Genomic DNA, 8,812 nt, shown 5'->3' with positions numbered 1-8,812 from the left:
AGATAGATCAGCTTAAAAAGTGACCAAACACAGTTAGAGCAGCTTAAAAAGTGACCAACACAGTTAGACCAGCATAAAAAGTGACCAAAACACAGTTGGACCAGCTTAAAAAGTGACTGAACACAGTTAGACCAGCTTAAAAAGTGACCAAAACACAGTTGGACCAGCATAAAAAGTGACCAAACACAGATAGATCAGCTTAAAAAGTGACCAAACACAGTTAGACCAGCTTAAAAAGTGACCAACACAGTTAGACCAGCATAAAAAGTGACCAAAACACAGATAGATCAGCTTAAAAAAGTGACCAAAACACAGTTAGACCAGCTTAAAAAGCGACCGAAACACAGTTAGACCAGCTTAAAAAGTGACCAAACACAGTTAGACCAGCTTAAAAAGTGACCAAACACAGTTAGACCGGTTTAAAAAGTGACCAAACACAGTTAGACCAGCATAAAAAGTGACCAAACACAGATAGATCAGCCTAAAAAGTGACCAAACACAGTTAGACCAGCTTAAAAAGTGACCAAACACAGATAGATCAGCTTAAAAAAGTGACCAAAACACAGATAGGTCAGCTTAAAAAGTGACCAAACACAGTTAGACCAGCTTAAAAAGTGACCAACACAGTTAGACCAGCATAAAAAGTGACCAAAACACAGTTGGACCAGCTTAAAAAGTGACCAAACACAGTTAGACCAGCTTAAAAAGTGACCAAAACACAGTTGGACCAGCTTAAAAAGTGACCAAACACAGTTAGACCATCTTAAAAAGTGACCAACACAGTTAGACCAGCATAAAAAGTGACCAAAACACAGTTGGACCAGCTTAAAAAGTGACCAACACAGTTATACCAGCATAAAAAGTGACCAAACACAGATAGATCAGCTTAAAAAAGTGACCAAAACACAGATAGATCAGCTTAAAAAGTGACCAAACACAGTTAGAGCAGCTTAAAAAGTGACCAACACAGTTAGACCAGCATAAAAAGTGACCAAAACACAGTTGGACCAGCTTAAAAAGTGACCAACACAGTTAGACCAGCTTAAAACGTGACCAAAACACAGTTAGACCAGCATAAAAAGTGACCAAACACAGATAGATCAGCTTAAAAAAGTGACAAAAACACAGTTAGACCAGCATAAAAAGTGACCAACACAGTTAGACCAGCTTAAAACGTGACCAAAACACAGTTAGACCAGCATAAAAAGTGACCAAACACAGATAGATCAGCTTAAAAAAGTGACCAAAACACAGATAGGTCAGCTTAAAAAGTGACCAAACACAGTTAGACCAGCTTAAAAAGTGACCAACACAGTTAGACCAGCATAAAAAGTGACCAAAACACAGATAGATCAGCTTAAAAAAGTGACCAAAACACAGATAGGTCAGCTTAAAAAGTGACCAAACACAGTTAGACCAGCTTAAAAAGCGACCGAAACACAGTTAGACCAGCTTAAAAAGTGACCAAACACAGTTAGACCAGCTTAAAAAGTGACCAAACACAGTTAGACCGGTTTAAAAAGTGACCAAACACAGTTAGACCAGCATAAAAAGTGACCAAACACAGATAGATCAGCCTAAAAAGTGACCAAACACAGTTAGACCAGCTTAAAAAGTGACCAAACACAGATAGATCAGCTTAAAAAAGTGACCAAAACACAGATAGATCAGCTTAAAAAGTGACCAAACACAGTTAGAGCAGCTTAAAAAGTGACCAACACAGTTAGACCAGCATAAAAAGTGACCAAAACACAGTTGGACCAGCTTAAAAAGTGACTGAACACAGTTAGACCAGCTTAAAAAGTGACCAAAACACAGTTGGACCAGCATAAAAAGTGACCAAACACAGATAGATCAGCTTAAAAAGTGACCAAACACAGTTAGACCAGCTTAAAAAGTGACCAACACAGTTAGACCAGCATGAAAAGTGACCAAAACACAGAAAGATCAGCTTAAAAAAGTGACCAAACATAGTTAGACCAGCTTAAAAAGTGACCAACACAGTTAGACCAGCATAAAAAGTGACCAAAACACAGTTGGACCAGCATAAAAAGTGACCAAACACAGTTAGACCAGCTTAAAAAGTGACCAAACACAGTTAGACCAGCATAAAAAAGTGACCAAACACAGATAGATCAGCTTAAAAAAGTGACCAAAACACATCAGCTTAAAAAGTGACCAAACACAGATAGATCAGCTTAAAAAAGTGACCAAAACACAGAAAGATCAGCTTAAAAAAGTGACCAAAACACAGATAGATCAGCTTAAAAAGTGACCAAACACAGATAGACCAGCTTAAAAAGTGACCAAACACAGTTAGACCAGCTTTAAAAGTGACCAAACACAGTTAGACCAGCTTAAAAAGTGACCAAACACAGTTAGACCAGCACAAAAAGTGACCAAAACACAGTTAGACCAGCATAAAAAGTGACCAAACACAGTTAGACCAGCTTAAAAAGTGACCAAACACAGTTAGACCAGCATAAAAAGTGACCAAACACAGATAGATCAGCTTAAAAAAGTGACCAAAACACAGATAGATCAGCTTAAAAAGTGACCAAACACAGTTAGACCATGCAGCTTAAAAAAGTGACCAAAACACAGTTGGACCAGCTTAAAAAAGTGACCAAAACACAGTTAGACCAGCTTAAAAAGTGACCAAACACAGTTAGACCAGCATAAAAAGTGACCAAAAGACAGTTAGACCAGCATAAAAAGTGACCAAACATAGTTAGACCAGCTTAAAAAGTGACCAAACACAGTTAAACCAGCTTAAAAAAGTGACCAAAACACAGATAGATCAGCCTAAAAAAGTGACCAAAACACAGATAGATCAGCTTAAAAAGTGACCAAAACACAGTTGGACCAGCTTAAAAAGTGACAGAAACACAGTTAGACCAGCTTAAAAAAAGTGACCAAAACACAGTTGGACCAGCTTAAAAAGTGACAGAAACACAGTTAGACCAGCTTAAAAAAGTGACCGAAACACAGTTGGACCAGCTTAAAAAGTGACAGAAACACAGTTAGACCAGCTTAAAAAGTGACCGAAACACAGTTGGACCAGCTTAAAAAGTGACAGAAACACAGTTAGACCAGCTTAAAAAAGTTACCAAAACACAGTTAGACCAGCTTAAAAAGTGACCGAAACACAGATAGACCAGCTTAAAAAGTTACCAAAACACAGTTAGACCAGCTTAAAAAGCGACCGAAACACAGATAGATCAGCTTAAAAAAGTGACCAAAACACAGATAAATCAGCTTAAAAAGTGACCAAAACACAGTTAGACCAGCTTAAAAAGTGACCAAAACAGTTAGACCAGCTTAAAAAGCGACCGAAACACAGATAAATCAGCTTAAAAAGTGACCAAACACAGTTAGACCAGCATAAAAAGTGACCAAACACAGTTAGACCAGCATAAAAAGTGACAAAAACACAGTTAGACCAGCTTAAAAAAGTGACCAAAACACAGATAGATCAGCTTAAAAAGCGACCAAAACACAGTTGGACCAGCTTAAAAAGTGACCGAAACACAGTTAGACCAGCTTAAAAAAAGTGACCAAAACACAGACAGACCAGCTTAAAAAGTGACCAAAACACAGACAGACCAGCTTTAAGGAAAACAACACCGTTTTACAATATTTTAGTATGTTCTTATTTTAACTCAGATAAATTAATACATACCTCCCTTTTTCAATGTGTGCACTTTTAATCTTTGTACAGCGCTTCTTAAATGTGTTGGCATTTAGCATAGCCCCATTCATTCCTATGGCTCCAAACAACATTTTATTTTGTGCCACCATACTTTCTCGTGCAACTTCTTATGTAACGGTCTTTAAAAAGGGAAAACATGGAAATGTTTGGTGGCTTCTAATTTCATCCCTGTTTGGAGCCATAGGAATGAATGGGGCTAGGCTAAATGCTAACACATTCACAACGAGCTTTACAAAGATTAAAAGTGCATGCATTGAAAAAGATATGTACTTATTTGTCTAAGTTGAGGTAAGAACATAGTAAAATATTGAAAAACAGTGGTGTTTTCCTTTAAAAAGTGACCAAAACTAGACCAGCTTAAAAAGTGACCAAAACACAGCTAGACCAGCTTAAAAAGTGACCAAAACACAGCTAGACCAGCTTAAAAAGTGACCAAAACACAGCTAGACCAGCTTAAAAAGTGACCAAAACACAGACAGACCAGCTTAAAAAGTGACCAAAACACAGACAGACCAGCTTAAAAAGTGACCAAAACACAGACAGACCAGCATAAAAAGTGACCAAACACAGATAGATCAGCCTAAAAAGTGACCAAACACAGTTAGACCAGCTTAAAAAGTGACCAAACACAGATAGATCAGCTTAAAAAAGTGACCAAAACACAGATAGATCAGCTTAAAAAGTGACCAAACACAGTTAGAGCAGCTTAAAAAGTGACCAACACAGTTAGACCAGCATAAAAAGTGACCAAAACACAGTTGGACCAGCTTAAAAAGTGACTGAACACAGTTAGACCAGCTTAAAAAGTGACCAAAACACAGTTGGACCAGCATAAAAAGTGACCAAACACAGATAGATCAGCTTAAAAAGTGACCAAACACAGTTAGACCAGCTTAAAAAGTGACCAACACAGTTAGACCAGCATGAAAAGTGACCAAAACACAGAAAGATCAGCTTAAAAAAGTGACCAAACATAGTTAGACCAGCTTAAAAAGTGACCAACACAGTTAGACCAGCATAAAAAGTGACCAAAACACAGTTGGACCAGCATAAAAAGTGACCAAACACAGTTAGACCAGCTTAAAAAGTGACCAAACACAGTTAGACCAGCATAAAAAAGTGACCAAACACAGATAGATCAGCTTAAAAAAGTGACCAAAACACATCAGCTTAAAAAGTGACCAAACACAGATAGATCAGCTTAAAAAAGTGACCAAAACACAGAAAGATCAGCTTAAAAAAGTGACCAAAACACAGATAGATCAGCTTAAAAAGTGACCAAACACAGATAGACCAGCTTAAAAAGTGACCAAACACAGTTAGACCAGCTTTAAAAGTGACCAAACACAGTTAGACCAGCTTAAAAAGTGACCAAACACAGTTAGACCAGCACAAAAAGTGACCAAAACACAGTTAGACCAGCATAAAAAGTGACCAAACACAGTTAGACCAGCTTAAAAAGTGACCAAACACAGTTAGACCAGCATAAAAAGTGACCAAACACAGATAGATCAGCTTAAAAAAGTGACCAAAACACAGATAGATCAGCTTAAAAAGTGACCAAACACAGTTAGACCATGCAGCTTAAAAAAGTGACCAAAACACAGTTGGACCAGCTTAAAAAAGTGACCAAAACACAGTTAGACCAGCTTAAAAAGTGACCAAACACAGTTAGACCAGCATAAAAAGTGACCAAAAGACAGTTAGACCAGCATAAAAAGTGACCAAACATAGTTAGACCAGCTTAAAAAGTGACCAAACACAGTTAAACCAGCTTAAAAAAGTGACCAAAACACAGATAGATCAGCCTAAAAAAGTGACCAAAACACAGATAGATCAGCTTAAAAAGTGACCAAAACACAGTTGGACCAGCTTAAAAAGTGACAGAAACACAGTTAGACCAGCTTAAAAAAAGTGACCAAAACACAGTTGGACCAGCTTAAAAAGTGACAGAAACACAGTTAGACCAGCTTAAAAAAGTGACCGAAACACAGTTGGACCAGCTTAAAAAGTGACAGAAACACAGTTAGACCAGCTTAAAAAGTGACCGAAACACAGTTGGACCAGCTTAAAAAGTGACAGAAACACAGTTAGACCAGCTTAAAAAAGTTACCAAAACACAGTTAGACCAGCTTAAAAAGTGACCGAAACACAGATAGACCAGCTTAAAAAGTTACCAAAACACAGTTAGACCAGCTTAAAAAGCGACCGAAACACAGATAGATCAGCTTAAAAAAGTGACCAAAACACAGATAAATCAGCTTAAAAAGTGACCAAAACACAGTTAGACCAGCTTAAAAAGTGACCAAAACAGTTAGACCAGCTTAAAAAGCGACCGAAACACAGATAAATCAGCTTAAAAAGTGACCAAACACAGTTAGACCAGCATAAAAAGTGACCAAACACAGTTAGACCAGCATAAAAAGTGACAAAAACACAGTTAGACCAGCTTAAAAAAGTGACCAAAACACAGATAGATCAGCTTAAAAAGCGACCAAAACACAGTTGGACCAGCTTAAAAAGTGACCGAAACACAGTTAGACCAGCTTAAAAAAAGTGACCAAAACACAGACAGACCAGCTTAAAAAGTGACCAAAACACAGACAGACCAGCTTTAAGGAAAACAACACCGTTTTACAATATTTTAGTATGTTCTTATTTTAACTCAGATAAATTAATACATACCTCCCTTTTTCAATGTGTGCACTTTTAATCTTTGTACAGCGCTTCTTAAATGTGTTGGCATTTAGCATAGCCCCATTCATTCCTATGGCTCCAAACAACATTTTATTTTGTGCCACCATACTTTCTCGTGCAACTTCTTATGTAACGGTCTTTAAAAAGGGAAAACATGGAAATGTTTGGTGGCTTCTAATTTCATCCCTGTTTGGAGCCATAGGAATGAATGGGGCTAGGCTAAATGCTAACACATTCACAACGAGCTTTACAAAGATTAAAAGTGCATGCATTGAAAAAGATATGTACTTATTTGTCTAAGTTGAGGTAAGAACATAGTAAAATATTGAAAAACAGTGGTGTTTTCCTTTAAAAAGTGACCAAAACTAGACCAGCTTAAAAAGTGACCAAAACACAGCTAGACCAGCTTAAAAAGTGACCAAAACACAGCTAGACCAGCTTAAAAAGTGACCAAAACACAGCTAGACCAGCTTAAAAAGTGACCAAAACACAGACAGACCAGCTTAAAAAGTGACCAAAACACAGACAGACCAGCTTGCTACACCAGCTAAAACCAAGCACACCAGCGTATGCTGGTCTTAGCTGGATTTTTCAGTAGGGAATGCAAAAATGTTAAAGCTTTATTTTCTATATGCAAAATAAACTTTCATTTTATTCTGAAAAACTAACCCGTTATTGTCCCAAAATGAGTCAATACTTCAGGGTGTGTGTCTTTTTAAGTGCATAAGTGTGTTTTTGTGTGTGTAATTGCTGTGTATGATGTATGTGAACACACCCACACCTGTAGTTTATTTTAAGGCCTCTTTCTATTCACTACTGTACACTGCAATGTTTGTTCTTGAACGTGAGAGAAGACTCACAGAAAGTTCAATGTGTCAGCGGGTTTGAGTTGTAAATCTCGGATGTGTTCACACACACACACACACACACACACAGCTCTTAGCATCTGCGGCCATTTTTCTTTCAGCAGCTTTTGAATTCGAAGAAAGTTATAAATCACTGCTGGACAGATGAGAGCAACAGAGGCAAACAGAAATGCTCTCCACATAAAACAAGCCCAAAAACAATCCACCCGCTTTGAATTCACATTCTGTGCCAGTATCTGGAGAGATATCGGGAGGGGCCGATTTCACAAACTCACTTTACGAGTCGTGAAATATGTGAAGGATCATGTCTTACGCCCTGAGAAACTCCTCTTATCTGCCCTCAGTAATAGATATTAGCATTTCAAGTGTGGGCAGTTAGATTTCCTCAAGAGAAATTGAGAATGTGAACTTTATTCCTACTTGCAAACTTGTTAAACTACACTGTAAAACACAAAAGTTGGATTAACTTTAAAAGTAAAATTTTTTTTATTACTTCAACTAGAAACACAAAAAAAAATTTTTTTCAAATAAATTGTCTCTCTTGAAGTGAAAAGTTTAAGGCGAAAAAACTTTATAAAAATTACTTCAACTAGTAACACCTAAACATTCATTTTTTTCTAATAAAATGTTCTCACTTGAGTGCATTTAAGGTGAAAATTATTTTTAAAAAAGGTACTTCAACTAGTAACACCTAAAAATTTTATAGTTTCAACTTAAAATTTCACTAAGTAAAACATTAAAGGTGTAAAAAATTACTTCAACTAACACCTAAACATTTATTTTTTATTAATAATATTTTCTCACTTGAAGTGAAACATTTGAGGTAAAAAAATAACTGGTAGTAATAACCAAAAATATAAACATTTTCAACTTCAATTTTCTCCAAGTTAAAGATTTAAGATGAGGAAAAAAAGTAAAAATAATACTTTTTATTTTTTTTGTAATACTTTACAACTAGTAACACCTTAACATTTATTTGTTTCTAATAAAATTTTCACTTATAGTAAAAAATGTAAGGTGAAAAAACTACTAACAACTAAAAACTGAATTTTTTTTTCACTTAAATAAAACTAAAAACTGAATTTTTTCCACTTAAATTTTCTCTAAGTAAAAAATATAAAGTGTAAAAAAAACGTAAAAAATTACTTAAACTAAAAATTTTTTTTTTTCTAATAAACTTTTCTCACTTGAATAAAAAGTTTCAGGTGAAAAAAAACTTCAACTATGATGACTACAACTAGTAACAACTAAAAATGTATTTTTTTCTGATAAAATTATCTATTATTTCTTATGAAAATCTAAAAAAAAGTTTAAAACGTACTTACTTTTATTTAAAAAATTACTTAAACTAGTAACATTTAAAAAAAAAAAAGTTCTTTAAGTGAAATTTTTTTCCATTTTTAGGTGTAACCAATTGAATATTATTCAATTGAATATTGTATATTTTAAGTTTATTCACCTTAATAATTTTTAAGATTAAGTCATTTTAAGTAGGTCCAGCTTTCATTTTTAAAGTGTACTTGTAGCTTTGTTATTA

The sequence above is a fragment of the Paramisgurnus dabryanus genome, chromosome 11, assembly GCF_030506205.2.
Source record: "Paramisgurnus dabryanus chromosome 11, PD_genome_1.1, whole genome shotgun sequence".
Classification (NCBI taxonomy): domain Eukaryota; kingdom Metazoa; phylum Chordata; class Actinopteri; order Cypriniformes; family Cobitidae; genus Paramisgurnus; species Paramisgurnus dabryanus.
Note: the sequence above shows the minus strand (reverse complement) of the source record.